This window comes from Schistocerca cancellata, chromosome 8 (genome assembly GCF_023864275.1).
Source record: "Schistocerca cancellata isolate TAMUIC-IGC-003103 chromosome 8, iqSchCanc2.1, whole genome shotgun sequence".
Taxonomy (NCBI): domain Eukaryota; kingdom Metazoa; phylum Arthropoda; class Insecta; order Orthoptera; family Acrididae; genus Schistocerca; species Schistocerca cancellata.
Window position 1 is genome coordinate 113,641,027 of NC_064633.1, and position 14,415 is coordinate 113,655,441.

A 14,415-nucleotide genomic window follows, 5' to 3' on the forward strand; every position below is an offset into this window, starting at 1 on the left:
TAGCAACTTCACAGAATCTTTATTCGCAGTTTCAAACTTTTCCTAAACTTTTTCTCGCTTGTATCCTGAAATTCAAATATATGATGCATTAACACATTTTTAACGTAATCAGAAGTCTGGAGCTCTTCTATATATGGGAGTTCCATTTTTCGAAGACTCAGCGCATTAATAGCTGGTAAAGACTAATCTAAATCCTGTGTAGAAACAGAAATGGTGTTTTCTAACTCGTCTTCTAGCACAATTGTTACTTCATTCCTCCTCTGAAAGGTTCTAGAAGCTGCCACCTCTCTCATATAAGAAGCGACTAGAAGTTTTACTCCTCATGACTATAGCAGGGACAGCTGCCAAAACGTCAATAAATTTATTGAAAATAACATTTCTTTCAAATCAAATCGATTTTAAGCAGTATTTTTTTTTTATCTTGACCGCGTAGCAACTTCATTTCCTCTTCTTTCCTTGTTGTTGTTTCCAATTATTGCAATATTTCATCTTCTCATCAAGTTTCCTTTCTTTTCTTCTTTCCATTTTGTAGCCGATTCCTTATTTTTTCTGCATTGAAAATCTTCTAAATTTCGTATTTTATTTTTAAAATTGTTTCTGTCCGCTATTTCTGATTCGTTGATGTTCTTTCCTTCTAGCTCTTTCCCTATTTCTGCAATCCATGCTATGGACGATTTCTTTTTCCAAAAATAGAGGAATATATATTTCGTTAGCCTGCTCTCATTCATTCGGTAGACATGTCCCAACGAGATTAATCTTTCAGCAATTATTTCTGATATTTTATCTATATTTTTGTAGATTTCCTCATTGATTATCATTTTGCAGTCATCTTTAGTTTGTATTATGTCAATTATTTTTCCAACAAACCGACTTTGAGGTCCCTCCGTTCTGTGCAACTTATACTTCATCGTTAGGCGCTCATATTGATATAAACATTACACTCGCAACGCTGTGGTATGGCGATTTAGTTTTGTTCCTCTAGATACACTTCTCTTGTTGTAAATATTCTTTCCCAGACTATACGCTCTCTCCATCTTGTTAACTCTGTCATTTGCTACAAATGTGTCCAGTCCGTTCTGTTGTGTAGTTTCTCTAAGATATTTACATTTACTTACTCACTAATTACTCACTCTGTTTTACCTGTTTGTGTTTTTTGTATTTGTCATGAATTTTATTTTTTCATTTGAAATAATGAGACCAGTTCTATTTGTTACTTTTTCCAAGAGATTTGTTTGAATGTGTCTATCAGATTTTCTTAAAGTACTGCGAAATGGTCCGTAAAAGCTAGGCAGGTCACATTAATTCCATTCGTTTTCGTTCCTAGAGTTATTGGTTCAATTTTGCGATTTTTTAGCTATAAATTTTAGATACTTACTATTTCTTCTACGACGTAGTTAAACAGTATAGGGGAAAAACCATCCCCTTGTCTACCACCAGTTTTGATTTCAAATGGCTCTGATACTTCTCCCATAAATTTAGCTTTAGATACTGATTTGTTATAGTTTTGCCAATCGTGGCTGCTAATTTTGCTTTAACACTAAATTTTCTAACACTTTTTCCTATCTTTTTTTTCTGTTTAACGAATCAAATGATTTCTTGAAATAAATAAATGATGCTCTTTTAGGTTTGCTGATTAACAATTTGTGGCAGATTATTGAATTTAAGCAGTGACTAGTTACTTTGATTTAATTTAAAAGTGAGCCTTTGTAAAGCTTCTTTTGAAATAGAAACACTCGGAAAGGATCTTCGAAGTAATTACCATAAAAGAAGAACGTAAATACCATGTTTCGAATATCTGAAGGGTTCAGAATATGGTTTTCAAGTCTACTGCCAGAATATGTAGGTTAAATTCCACAACATTTTATTCACGCAACCAGTTACTGCTGGCAAGTAGTAGCAACTTGTTACTTATCATCACTGTCCGCGCCTCGCGGTCTTGCGGTAGCGTTCTCGCTTCCCGCGCACGTGGTCCCGGGTTCGATTCCCGGCGGGGTCAGGGATTTTCTCTGCCTCGAGATGACTGGGTGTTGTGTGTCTTTCATCATCATGTCATCCTCATTCACTCGCAAGTCGCCGTAGTGGCGTTAAAGAACTTGTGGAGCGGCGGCCGAACAGCCCCGCGATGGGTCTCCCGGACACCAATGCCATATATATATATATACTTACCATCAGTCATCTGCAAAACCACGTGAAGATGTTGAGCATACATCTCGAACAAATATTGTGAAATCTACAGAGATGACACGAGAAACGCAAATTCATTTGATCCGCCAGACAAGTGGGAAATATGGTACAACGGATTGTTAGTTTATAATAAGGGCTTTTGGGCCACAAGGATATAGATACATTTCTTCTCTTTTTGAAACATGGAACATCCAATAGCTGGAAACAATAAAGTTTGTGAAACTTCCTGGCAGATTAAAACTGTGTGCCGGACCGAGACTCGAACTCGGAGTGTGCGCTGATATGAAACTTCCTATATGAAACTTCCTGGCAGATTAAAACAGTTTGCCGGACTGAGACTCGAACTCGAGACTCGAGTTCGAGTCTCGGTCCGGCACACAGTTTTAATCTGCCAGGAAGTTTCATATCAGCGCACACTCCACTGCACAGTGAAAATATCATTCTGGAATAAAGTTTTGTTTTTTTCTCTGTGCTAGATGTTGTTGACCTCCGTGACTGTTACTAAATCACGAATTGTTGAGAGAGAACTCAGCCAGTCACAAATGTATTTAAGAAGATTTCTTTCATTTTCATGACCAGATTCGAGCCATTTCTTCAGTTGCGCTATAGTGTGAGGAGCGTGAGAAGCATTGCGTATGCTGCTGCGGTTTGTTTTGCCTCTTCTTGGTTCTTACGCATTTCTGCGAGAAAGTAGTAAGCGCTCAGATGTTACCTTTACACATATGTTACGCAACAGTAAGTGACACCCAAACATTTCACAGTTTTATTCGTAACATTTGTAGCTTTAGACTCTTTTTTACCAGTTTGGACCGCGTGATTCATTTTCATTTTCATAAGCTCGTATCAGAACACTAAGATCGTTGGATAAATGATGACGGCTAGCGTACTGTGTTTTAGCTTTAGAGTGGAAATTACTCCTCGTCTGTTGAAAATGAGTTATCCAAGGAGACGGGTTTAGCTATGGAAGATTTGAAATGAACATTTAACTGCAATAAACTTCGATGAAAAATTCTCGGATTATCGGCTGAGTCGTAGCGTAGTTTTGCCTCCATATCGGAACGAATTTCCCACTCGTCATTTTCTGGCGAAGTGTCACGTTCATGACCAGTTTGTCCCTTCATTGCCACCGCACCGAATACTTCTCTGACGAGGGCTCGAGGCGTCGGCAAGTTGCGCGCAACCGGAAGACATCTCACGGCCGGTGGCGGAAGGCCTCCGGACGCGAACGCGGGACTTTGCCTGAAGATTACGTGCAGGAAACTCGTTGAAACGTTGCGATAACTGATAACTGGAGGAGATTTTATCAGCGAAATTCTTTGAAAAAAAAAAACCCACATGAAATTAATTTAATTGTTTTCGCCGCCCCTCTGCGCCAGTTTCGGAGCAAACAAACGCCAGATTTCCCGACATTCATTTCATGGTTGGGTTAGATAGTCCGCTTTTGTCGATCTCATTGCGTACACAATTATCCCAGATGACTTTAGCCTATGCAGACAAATCACAAGTAGTGATGCTAAAGCCAAAGGGAAGGTTTCTCTTGTGACTGTGACCGCGACAGTGTAATTTGGTTCTTGCACCCGGACGCAATTACAGCCTGCATGATTTCCATGCGATCGCCGATTCCAGGGACCCCCGCCGGCCATAAGCGTGGCGCGAGGCAAACAAAGCGCTCCCGCAAGAAGTGCGACCCGGCGGCGCCAATCTGTATGGAAATGAGCCCAAGGAGGCCGCTGTCCGCTGCCGGGGCCAATTTTAGAGCAACACTTGGGTGCTGCGTCTGCTGCCGGCCTAATGCATATTAACAGCCACGCGCTCGCCTGCCGCCGCCTCTATCGCGCGTGCGGAACTTTTGCTAGCCAGCCACCAGCTGAGACATACGACTGACGCCGCCAAGATTCGCTAGCACGTACCACAAGGTAGGCGATATTTGAAATATTGCAAACGCAGTGAACTAGGCGTTGTCGGGCTTGGCGTCCAACGGGAGGCGTTAACAGCTACATTTACACTACGAATCATTAAAATTGCTATAACAAGAAGAAATGTAGATGATAAACTTGTATTCATTGGAGAAGTATACTAGAAATGACATGTGATTACATTTTCACGCAATTTGGGTGCATAGATCCTGAGACGTCAGTACCCAAAACAACCACCTCTGGCCGTAATAACGGCCTTGATACGCTTGGGCATTGAGTGAAACAGAGCTTGGATGGCGTGTACAGGTACAGCTGCCCAGGCAGCTTCAACACGATACCACAGTTCATCAACAGTAGTGACTGGCGTATCGTGACGAGACAGTTGCGCTGCCACCATTGACCAGGCGCTTTCAATTGGTGAGAGATCTAGAGAATGTGCTGGCCAGGGCACCTGTCGAACATTTTCTGTATACAGAAAGGCCCGTACAGGACCTGCAACATGCGGTCGTGCATTATCCTGCTGAAATGTAGGGTTTCGAAGGCATCGAATGAAGGGTAGAACCACGGGTCGTAATACATCTGAAATGTAACGTCCACTGTTCAAAGTGCCGTCAATGTGAACAAGAGGTGACCGAGACGTGTAACCAATGGCACCCCATACCATCATGCCGGGTGATACGCCAGTATGGCGATGACGAATACACGCTTCCAATGTGCGTTCGCCGCGATGTCGCCAAACACGGATGCGACCATCACGATGCTGTAAACAGGATTCAACCGAAAAAGTGACGTTTTTCCATTCGTGAACCCAGGTTCTTCGCTGAGTACACCATCGCAGGCGCTCATGTCAATGATGCAGTGTCAAGTGTAACCGCAGCCATGGTCTCCGAGCTGATAGTCCATGCTGCTGCAAACTTCACTTAACTGATCGTGCAGATAGTTGTTGTCTTGCAAGCGTCCCCACCTACTGACTCAGGGATCGAGGCGTGGCTGCACGACCCGTTACAGCCATGCGGATCCGATACCTGTCATCTCGACTGCTAGTGATACGAGGCCGTTGGGAACCAGCACGGCGTTCCGTATTACCGTTCTGAACCCACCGATTCCATATTCTGCTTGTTGTGGCGTAGCAAGACAGCCACACCACTCGGAGGTAGCCGAAAGGCACGCTAACTAATGCAGACGGGCGTGTAGTCTGAAACAGGATAACTATTGAATGGTAGCAAGAAAAGTACGTAGTTGCTTTATACTTAACTTTTATTCTCTGATGAATACAGCGTTCTTCTTGAGACATTTATACTATAACTCTCAAAGTAGGTAAGGCTAATGGCGCCTTGCTAGGTCGTAGTCATGTGCTTAGCTGAAGGCTATTCTAACTGTCTCTCGGCAAATGAGAGGAAGGCCTCGTACGTCTAGTCGCTAGCAATGTCGTCCGTACAACTGGGCGAGGTCTCGTACGTCTCTCTAGACCTGCCATGTGGTGGCGCTAGGTCTGCGATCACACAGTGGCGACTCGCGGGTCCGACATGTACTAATGGACCGCGGCCGATTTAAGTTACCACCTAGCAAGTGTCAAGTGTGGTGTCTGGCGGTGACACCACATTCCTCCCCCGCAAATCGGCGAACGGTCGTGTTATAAGGCTTCCGCCCGCCGTGGGGAGGGCCCCATGTTGACGTATGCGATGAGGTGGGGAGCCTAACAACAGGCGAGGCTGTGCCACCCGCACCCGGCCATTCGGTCCGAGGGGAGCTAGGAAACGCCAGGAAACCTACTCCAGGGTGCACGTCAACATGCGGCGTATGCACCCTCTTTTCGTCAATTTCGTCCCGACGACGAAACGTGGACGGAGTGGTCACGCCAGTTTGGATCCCATCCTCGTCGCCAAACTGTTGTGGCGTAGCAAGACAGCCACACCACTCGGAGGTAGCCGAAAGGCACGCTAACTAATGCAGACGGGCGTGTAGTCTGAAACAGGATAACTATTGAATGGTAGCAAGAAAAGTACGTAGTTGCTTTATACTTAACTTTTATTCTCTGATGAATACAGCGTTCTTCTTGAGACATTTATACTATAACTCTCAAAGTAGGTAAGGCTAATGGCGCCTTGCTAGGTCGTAGTCATGTGCTTAGCTGAAGGCTATTCTAACTGTCTCTCGGCAAATGAGAGGAAGGCCTCGTACGTCTAGTCGCTAGCAATGTCGTCCGTACAACTGGGCGAGGTCTCGTACGTCTCTCTAGACCTGCCATGTGGTGGCGCTAGGTCTGCGATCACACAGTGGCGACTCGCGGGTCCGACATGTACTAATGGACCGCGGCCGATTTAAGTTACCACCTAGCAAGTGTCAAGTGTGGTGTCTGGCGGTGACACCACACTGCTAACAGTCATTGGATCTCGACCAACGCGAGCAGCAATGTTGCGATACGATAAACCGCAGTCGCGACGGGCTGCAATCCGATCTTTATCAACATCGTAAACGTGATGGTACGCATTTCTCCTCCTTACACGAGGCATCACAAGAACGTTTCACCAGGCTTGTGTATGAGAAATCGGTTGGAAACTTTTCTCGTGTCAGCACGTTGTAGGTGACGCCACCGGCGCCAACTTTGTGTGAATGCTCTGAAAAGGTAATCATTTGCATATCACAGCATCTTCTTCCCGTCGGTTAAATTTCGCGTCTGTAGCACGTCATCTTCGTGGTGTATCAATTGTAATGGCCAGTAGTGTAACACTGCTTGAAATAATAGCAGCGAGTGCCTTTACTAACAGCACAACATTGCCTGCAGTGCTTCTCCTGCGCTCGTGACCATATCTGTTTGACCCTAGACGACTGGAGAACCGTGCCCAGGTCAGAAGCGTCCCGATTTCGGACGCTAAGAGCTAATGGTAGGATTTGAGGGTGGCGCAGACAACAAGGCACCGTGCAAGCTGGTGGTGGTTCCATTATGGTATGGGCCTACGTTTACATCGAATGTGTAGTGGACTGACAAGACAGCCACTCCACAGTGACGGGTAACCGAAAGGCACGCGTTTACACACGCCGGCTGGCGTTGGGTCTGAAACAGGATACGTAATGAATGCTATAAAGAAAAGTACGTAGCTGCTGGAATACTTAACTTTAATCCATCATTTGTATACAGCATTCTTGATGATACAAGTGAGACTCTCTCTAGAAATGGTTAATGGCGCCTTGCTAGGTCGTAGCCATGGACTTAGCTGAAGGCTATTCTAACTGTCTCTCGGAAAATGAGAGAAAGGCTTCGTCAGTGTAGTCGCTAGCAAAGTCGTCCGTACAACTGGGGCGAGTGCTGTACGTCTCTACAGACCTGCCGTGTGGTGGCGCTCGGTCTGCGATCACTGACAGTGGCGACACGGGGGTCCGACATGTACTAACGGACCGCGGCCGATTTAAAGCTACCACCTAGCAAGTGTGGTGTCTGGCGGTGACACCACAGAATGGACTGGGTTTTCTGGATAGACCACTTACAGCTATTCATGGCCGTCATGTTCCCAAACAACGGTGGAATATTTATGGATGGCACTGCACCAAGTCACCGGGTCACTACAGTTCGCGATTGGTTTGAAGAACAGTCTGGATATTTCGAGCGAAATAACCAAAATCGCGCGACATGAATCCCATCGAACGGGACATAAGGAAGAGGTCAGTTGATGCACAAAATCCTACACCGGCAACACTTTCGCAATTATGAACAGGTATACAGGGATATTTTTTCTACCGTGTAAAAACTAGGGATTGATCGATGAGAGGGCACGGAACATAAAAGGTCTAACGAACTTATGTCCGGAAGTGCATGGTTTCCATACTAGAGACCATTTATTGGTTCAAATGGCCCTGAACACTATGGGACTTAACGTTTGAGGTCATCAGTCCCCTAGAACTTAGAACTACTTAAACCTAACTAACCTGACATCACATACATCCATGCCCGAGGCAGGATTCGAACCTGCGAGCGTAGCCGTCGCGCGTTTCGAGACTGTAGCGCCTAGAACCGCTCGGCCACCACGGCCAGCACATCATTTATTCCATCATACAATGTTACAGGGACTGCTGTGTAATACGCGTTGTAACATGCATCCACAGTTACTGTATGTATAGAAAATCGTTTCCATGTGCCTCAACATATGCCTGTAAGCGCAGTAGCATCTACTGTCTCACACGTTCACATCGGCAAGGCTGCATCCGAGCAGTGTCAAAGGCAGCTTGAATAAGCTGCTCCATTGCCTCCACATCTGGAAACGACTCCGCATAAACGATACTTTTCAGATGGCTCCATAACAAGGAATCGCACAGGTTGAGATCCAGTGAACGAGCAGGCCATGCAACTGGACGCCCTCGTCCGGTCTGTCGACCAGCGGAGACACAATTGAGATGCGTCCGGGCGTTAGTGGCGAAGTGGGCTGAAGCACCATCATGTAGCAGCCATATAACTCTCTGAATCATCATCGTACTTCCTGCAGCAGGGGAGGCAAAGTCATCCGCAAGAAACGCCGACAGTTCCGGCCTGTTAATCGACATGGAAAGAAAACTTGTCTCAAAATACGGTCGGCAATTATCCCGGCCCACATATTCTGGCAGCACTGATGCTGATGTTTCTTAATCACCATAGCTTGGGCTTCTGGATACTATCCCACAGATGACTGTTATGAAAGTGAAAGATACCACTCCGCGTAAAGTTGGCCTCATCTTTGAATAGGATGGATGACAGAATTTCTGGAATCGTGACTGTCTGGTGAAGAAATCAGTGACAGATCTGCTCCAGATGTGGAAAGTCTGTCGCTAGTATGTCTTGCACAAACTGTAAGTGGTAAGTGTAGTGGCAGTTGTCACTGAGAATGTTCCACACGGCTTACCGTGTACTAGCGGGCAAACTGCCAGGTACTGACGCGGTAGTCGCCTTTCACAGTGTTATTCCCCCAAGCCTGGTTTCCGAACATTTCGGGTACATTCTTCATGATGAAATTATAATTAAATAGACACCCTAGCTGCAAGCAGGCGTTGATATACTTTATTGGGGACATGTTGAAAATGTGTGCCCCGACCGGGACTCGAACCCGGGATCTCCTGCTCACATGGCAAACGCTCTATCCATCTGAGCCACCGCGGGCACAGAGGATAGTGCGTCTGCAGGGACTTATCCCTTGCACGCTCCCCGTGAGATCCACATTCCCAACATGTCCACAACACTACATTCGTAGTGCGCCTAATAGATGTTTGCCCATCATACTCATTACTCGTGGCAGATTAATCTACCAAGTCCCGTACGAGTTCGGGCATAACGTGTGCGTTCGCACAAGAAGGTCAAAGGCCGGGAACCCATATTTTTAACTATATATGACGGTAGTATCTGTTCCCGAAAGAACAGTTACCGTCAATGACCATGCAGCTTTGCTAGAAATGAAATGATAATTAAATAGACACGCTAGCTGCAAGCAGGCGTTAATATACTTTATTGGGGACATGTTGAAAATGTGTGCCCCGACCGGGACTCGAACCCGGGATCTCCTGCTCACATGGCAAACGCTCTATCCATCTGAGCCACCGCGGGCACAGAGGATAGTGCGTCTGCAGGGACTTATCCCTTGCACGCTCCCCGTGAGATCCACATTCCCAACATGTCCACAACACTACATTCGTAGTGCGCCTAATAGATGTTTGCCCATCATACTCATTACTCGTGGCAGATTAATCTACCAAGTCCCGTACGAGTTCGGGCATAGCGTGTGCGTTCGCACAAGAAGGTCAAAGGCCGGGAACCCATATTTTTTTAACTATATATGACGGTAGTATCTGTTCCCGAAAGAACAGTTACCGTCAATGACCATGCAGCTTTGCCAGAAATGAAATGATAATTAAATAGACACGCTAGCTGCAAGCAGGCGTTGATATACTTTATTGGGGACATGCTGAAAATGTGTGCCCCGACCGGGACTCGAACCCGGGATCTCCTGCTCACATGGCAGACGCTCTATCCATCTGAGCCACCGCGGGCACAGAGGATAGTGCGTCTGCAGGGACTTATCCCTTGCACGCTCCCCGTGAGATCCACATTCCCAACATGTCCACAACACTACATTCGTAGTGCGCCTAATAGATGTTTGCCCATCATACTCATTACTCGTGGCAGATTAATCTACCAAGTCCCGTACGAGTTCGGGCATAGCGTGTGCGTTCGCACAAGAAGGTCAAAGGCCGGGAACCCATATTTTTAACTATATATGACGGTAGTATCTGTTCCCGAAAGAACAGTTACCGTCAATGACCATGCAGCTTTGCCAGAAATGAAATGATAATTAAATAGACACCCTAGCTTTCCTACTTCCTGAAACGACCCTGTCTCATACAAACGGCGAAACACTGTTGCAAGCTCTGGATTCGAATGAAGAACTATTGTGTACAACGCTGTATCCCGTCCACTACAAGGAGAGTCAGCAAGAGAATGAATCGGATACATTACTAAATACTATGGCAGGGGAGGGCGGTAGGGTGTGACCTATGAGGATCAGTACCACCCTCTAGGAGGAAACCATGCACATTGTAACTGGTGTTGCAGGGTACAGCGCGTATTAGACCGCAGTGTCTGTGACAAAGTGGGATTTAATAAATGGTCTCTAGCACAGAAACCATGCATTTCGGACATGAGTTCATTGGACCATTTTTGTTCCATTTGCTCTCGTCAATCAATCTCTAGAGCTTGGACACGGTGTAAACAATCACCCTTCAGAGGCAGCGTGGTACATTATTTCTGCAGAGGACTTCCAGCGACGCGTCGAGTCCATGCCACATCGAGCTACTGCACTACGCTCGGTAAAAGGATGACCGACACGTCATTAGGGGATATCCTATGACTCTTGTCACCACAGTGTCTGAAGGTACACTATTCTTCCAATATACTGGGAGAGATCGCCGATTAGGTCAGATTCATTGGCACAATTACAGTCTTTTTCGTGAGTAAGCGATGAAGTTGTACGGTGAGGATGAGCCGGCAAATGCGCTAGTGATCTTCTGGAGCAAGAGAGCTACGAGTGTTCAAATAATTTATTAGTCACATTGCAGGAGTAAGTTTTGAAAAGCCACCGGCTGGCTGCAAACGACCCACTCCGACAGCCGTGTGCCTTAACACGCCGCTTCCAACATTCCTGGCGGCGTGCCAGCCCTGAATTCAATGCACACTCCCCCTCCATTTTAATGACAAGGACCGGAGTACTGGCCAACTTGGATACGATTTTTAGACGATTTCCGACATCCTGGCTGGTAACCATATCCTGCCTCACTTACAATATTCGTCAACATTTCGAATACCGTCTCACACTTTCGTGGGATGGCATTAGCCGCGCCGACCGGAGTGGCCGAGCGGTTCTAGGCGCTACAGTCTGGAACCGCGCGACCGCTACGGTCGCAGGTTCGAATCCTGCCTCGGACATGGATGTGTGTGATATCCTTAGGTTAGTTAGGTTTAAGTAGTTCTAAGTTCTAGGGGACTGATGACCTCAGATGTTAAGTCCCATAGTGCTCAGAGCCATTTGAACCATTTGAACCACCCTCCCCTGCTAACACTGCTAAATCCAAATTAACATGCTGACCCCGTGATGATACGGAGTAAAGATGAGGAAAGGGAAGAGGATGGATAGAATCGATCACGCCACGTTTGGAGCAAAAAGCAAGCCCTTCCACACAACGCTGAGACGAGGGTGCTCGTGCGATAACGATACCTCAACTTCAACCTACGCTCGAACGATACATGAGCGCGTATCCAGTAGCCACCATTATGGAAACGTGACCGACCACCATAAAACTTGACTGTACATCGGCCGGAAAAATTTTGCCATGAACAATAGCGATGGAACGTTCATAGCGTCCTAAGCTTATTCAGCTTGAACAACTCGCAAAGTACGCAGATTATTGATTTCAATCAGCTACTGGATGGTATGCGACTGATACTATGTCTGTCAAGCTCATGTCACACTACATCTGCCTGTTACTGTACTCTCTACAGCTATGGTAGTAATTATGTTACAGTTTCCACAACGAAACTCTGTCATGAAATCTGGCAGAAAACCCAAAATAATTCTGATCTAATGAAAAGTACACCAGCGGCAGTACGCAGTTAGTACCTTCACTAGATGATAACAATGGTGATGTCACTGATGACTGTACCACTACAGCAGAGTTATTAAACACGGCTTTCCGAAACCGCTTCACCAAAGAATCTGACATAAATATCCCAGCATTAGGATTTAGAACAACTGCCAGCATGAGAAACTTAGATATAAATATTCTCAGTGTAGCGAGGCAGCGTAAATCATTTAATAAGTTAAGGCCTCCAGTTAAAATTGAGTACCAGTGAGATTCCTTTCAGAGTACGCTGATGTCATAGCTCAGTAATTGGCTATCATATACAAGTCCCCCCTCGTCAAGAGAGATCCGTACCTAGTGAGTGGAAAATTCCACAAGTAACACCAATACACAAGAAAGGAAATACGAGTAATCCGCTGAATTACAGGCCCATACCACAAACGTTGATTTGCATTAGGAGTCTGGAAAATGTACTATGCTCGAACATTATGAATTACATCGAAGAAAACGATTTATTGACAAACGGTCAGCACGGTTCAGAAAACATAGCTCTTGCGAAATACAGATAGCTCTTTATTCTCACGAAGTAATGAGTGCTATCGACAGAGGATGTCAAATTGATTCTACATTTTTAGATTTCCAGGAGGCTTTGGCACCGTTGGCCGTAAGCGGCATCTAATCATTTTCGTGCCTATGGAGTATCGCATCAGTTGTGCGACTGGGTTCGTTAGCTCCTGTTATCATGGTCACAGGTCGTAGCAATGACGGAAAGTCATCCAGTAAATCAATAGTAACATCTGGTGTTCCCTGAGGATATCTTATAGGCCCCTTCCTTTTACAGATCTATATAAACAACATAGGAGACAATCTCAGCATCCCTCGTAGGTTATGCTGCCATTTACCATCTTGAAAAGTCATCAGATGAGTGAAACGAAGTACATAATGATTTAGATAATGTATATCTAGAGTACGAAAATGGCAGTTGAGTCTCAATAATGAAAAGTGAGAAGTCAGCCACATGAGCACTAAAACATATCCACTAAACTTCGGTGAATTTCGGTTACTGGATAAATCACACAAATCTAAAGGCTGTAAATTCAATTAAATGCTTGGGGATTACAGTTACGAATAAGTTAAACTGGAACGATAATGTTGTAGGGAAAGCAAACCAAAGACTGCGGTTTATTGGCAGAAGTGCAACCGGTCTACTAAAGTGACTGTTTACATCACGCCTGTCGGCCCCCTTTTTGACAACTGCTGTGCTGTGTCGGAATCACATCGGATGGGACTGACGGAGGCCATCGAAAAAATTCAAGGAAGGACAGCTCATTTTGTATTATCGCGAAATAGGAGAGAGTGTGCTACGAACATGATAGGCGAATTGGGACGTGTTTTTTCGTTACAGCAGGAACTTCTCGTGGAAATTCAATCACCAGCTCTCTTCTCCGATTGAGAAAATATTCAGTTGACTCCCACCTACATAGGGCGAAATGATCATCATGATACAATAAGAGAAATCAGAGCTCCCACAGGAAGACTGAAGTGATGGTTTTTCCCGCAGGCCGTTCAAGAGTGGAGTGGTAGAGAAACAGCTGAACCCTCTGCCTGGCTCTTAAATTGTGAATTGGCGGAGTAATCATGTAGACGTAGATGTATCATTAATTCACTGCAGGCTTAATCTAACTAAACATCATATCCAGTCGAGGGTGCTGTATTTTTAGTGATGAAATTATAACACTCAGCCACACGGAATAAATATAGAGTTACAATCATACAATTACCGTTTTTTTATCAGCCCTTTCGTACCAGTGATATAATTTACGATTATTTTCATACACAGTCTTGTGGTGTTCTTTTGAGATGTCGACTGTTAATGTGTTAACTTTTGAAAAACTTGCTTGTAGCTCAGTCTGTTTTGTTACGAAGGCCGAAACAAAGTGACGGATCTACGAGGTAACACGTAAGGAGTAGCTCCTAACGCAGCAATTAACAACACACCAACAAAACTGAGTTCTCACACTGTACGCCTTCGGGATTTCAACAATGCACCTCTCCATGACAGACAATACCTCTGTTGTAGTGTCTGACACTGGAGTTTGTTAAGCATCTCTGTGACAAACCCGCATACTTACTAAACGATTCCTCTCATTGTTTGATCTTCTTTATCTCCTCTGTTCATCGAACCCGATGAGGGTCTCTGACTAGTGAGCCATAGTCACGA

The 14,415-nt window shown here is 45.4% G+C and overlaps 1 protein-coding gene and 3 non-coding genes across 4 annotated transcripts in view; all 4 read right to left on the minus strand.

The window, feature by feature from the left end:
• LOC126095410 (semaphorin-2A-like) overlaps nucleotides 1–14,415 on the minus strand; it is a 532,909-nt gene that overhangs the window by 430,038 nt on the left and 88,456 nt on the right. The window lies entirely within an intron of this gene.
• On the minus strand, nucleotides 9,152–9,226 carry Trnat-ugu (transfer RNA threonine (anticodon UGU)). Its single transcript has one exon. It is a non-coding gene; the product is annotated as a tRNA-Thr (tRNA).
• Nucleotides 9,593–9,667, minus strand: Trnat-ugu (transfer RNA threonine (anticodon UGU)). Its single transcript has one exon. It is a non-coding gene; the product is annotated as a tRNA-Thr (tRNA).
• On the minus strand, nucleotides 10,036–10,110 carry Trnat-ugu (transfer RNA threonine (anticodon UGU)). The gene has a single exon. It is a non-coding gene; the product is annotated as a tRNA-Thr (tRNA).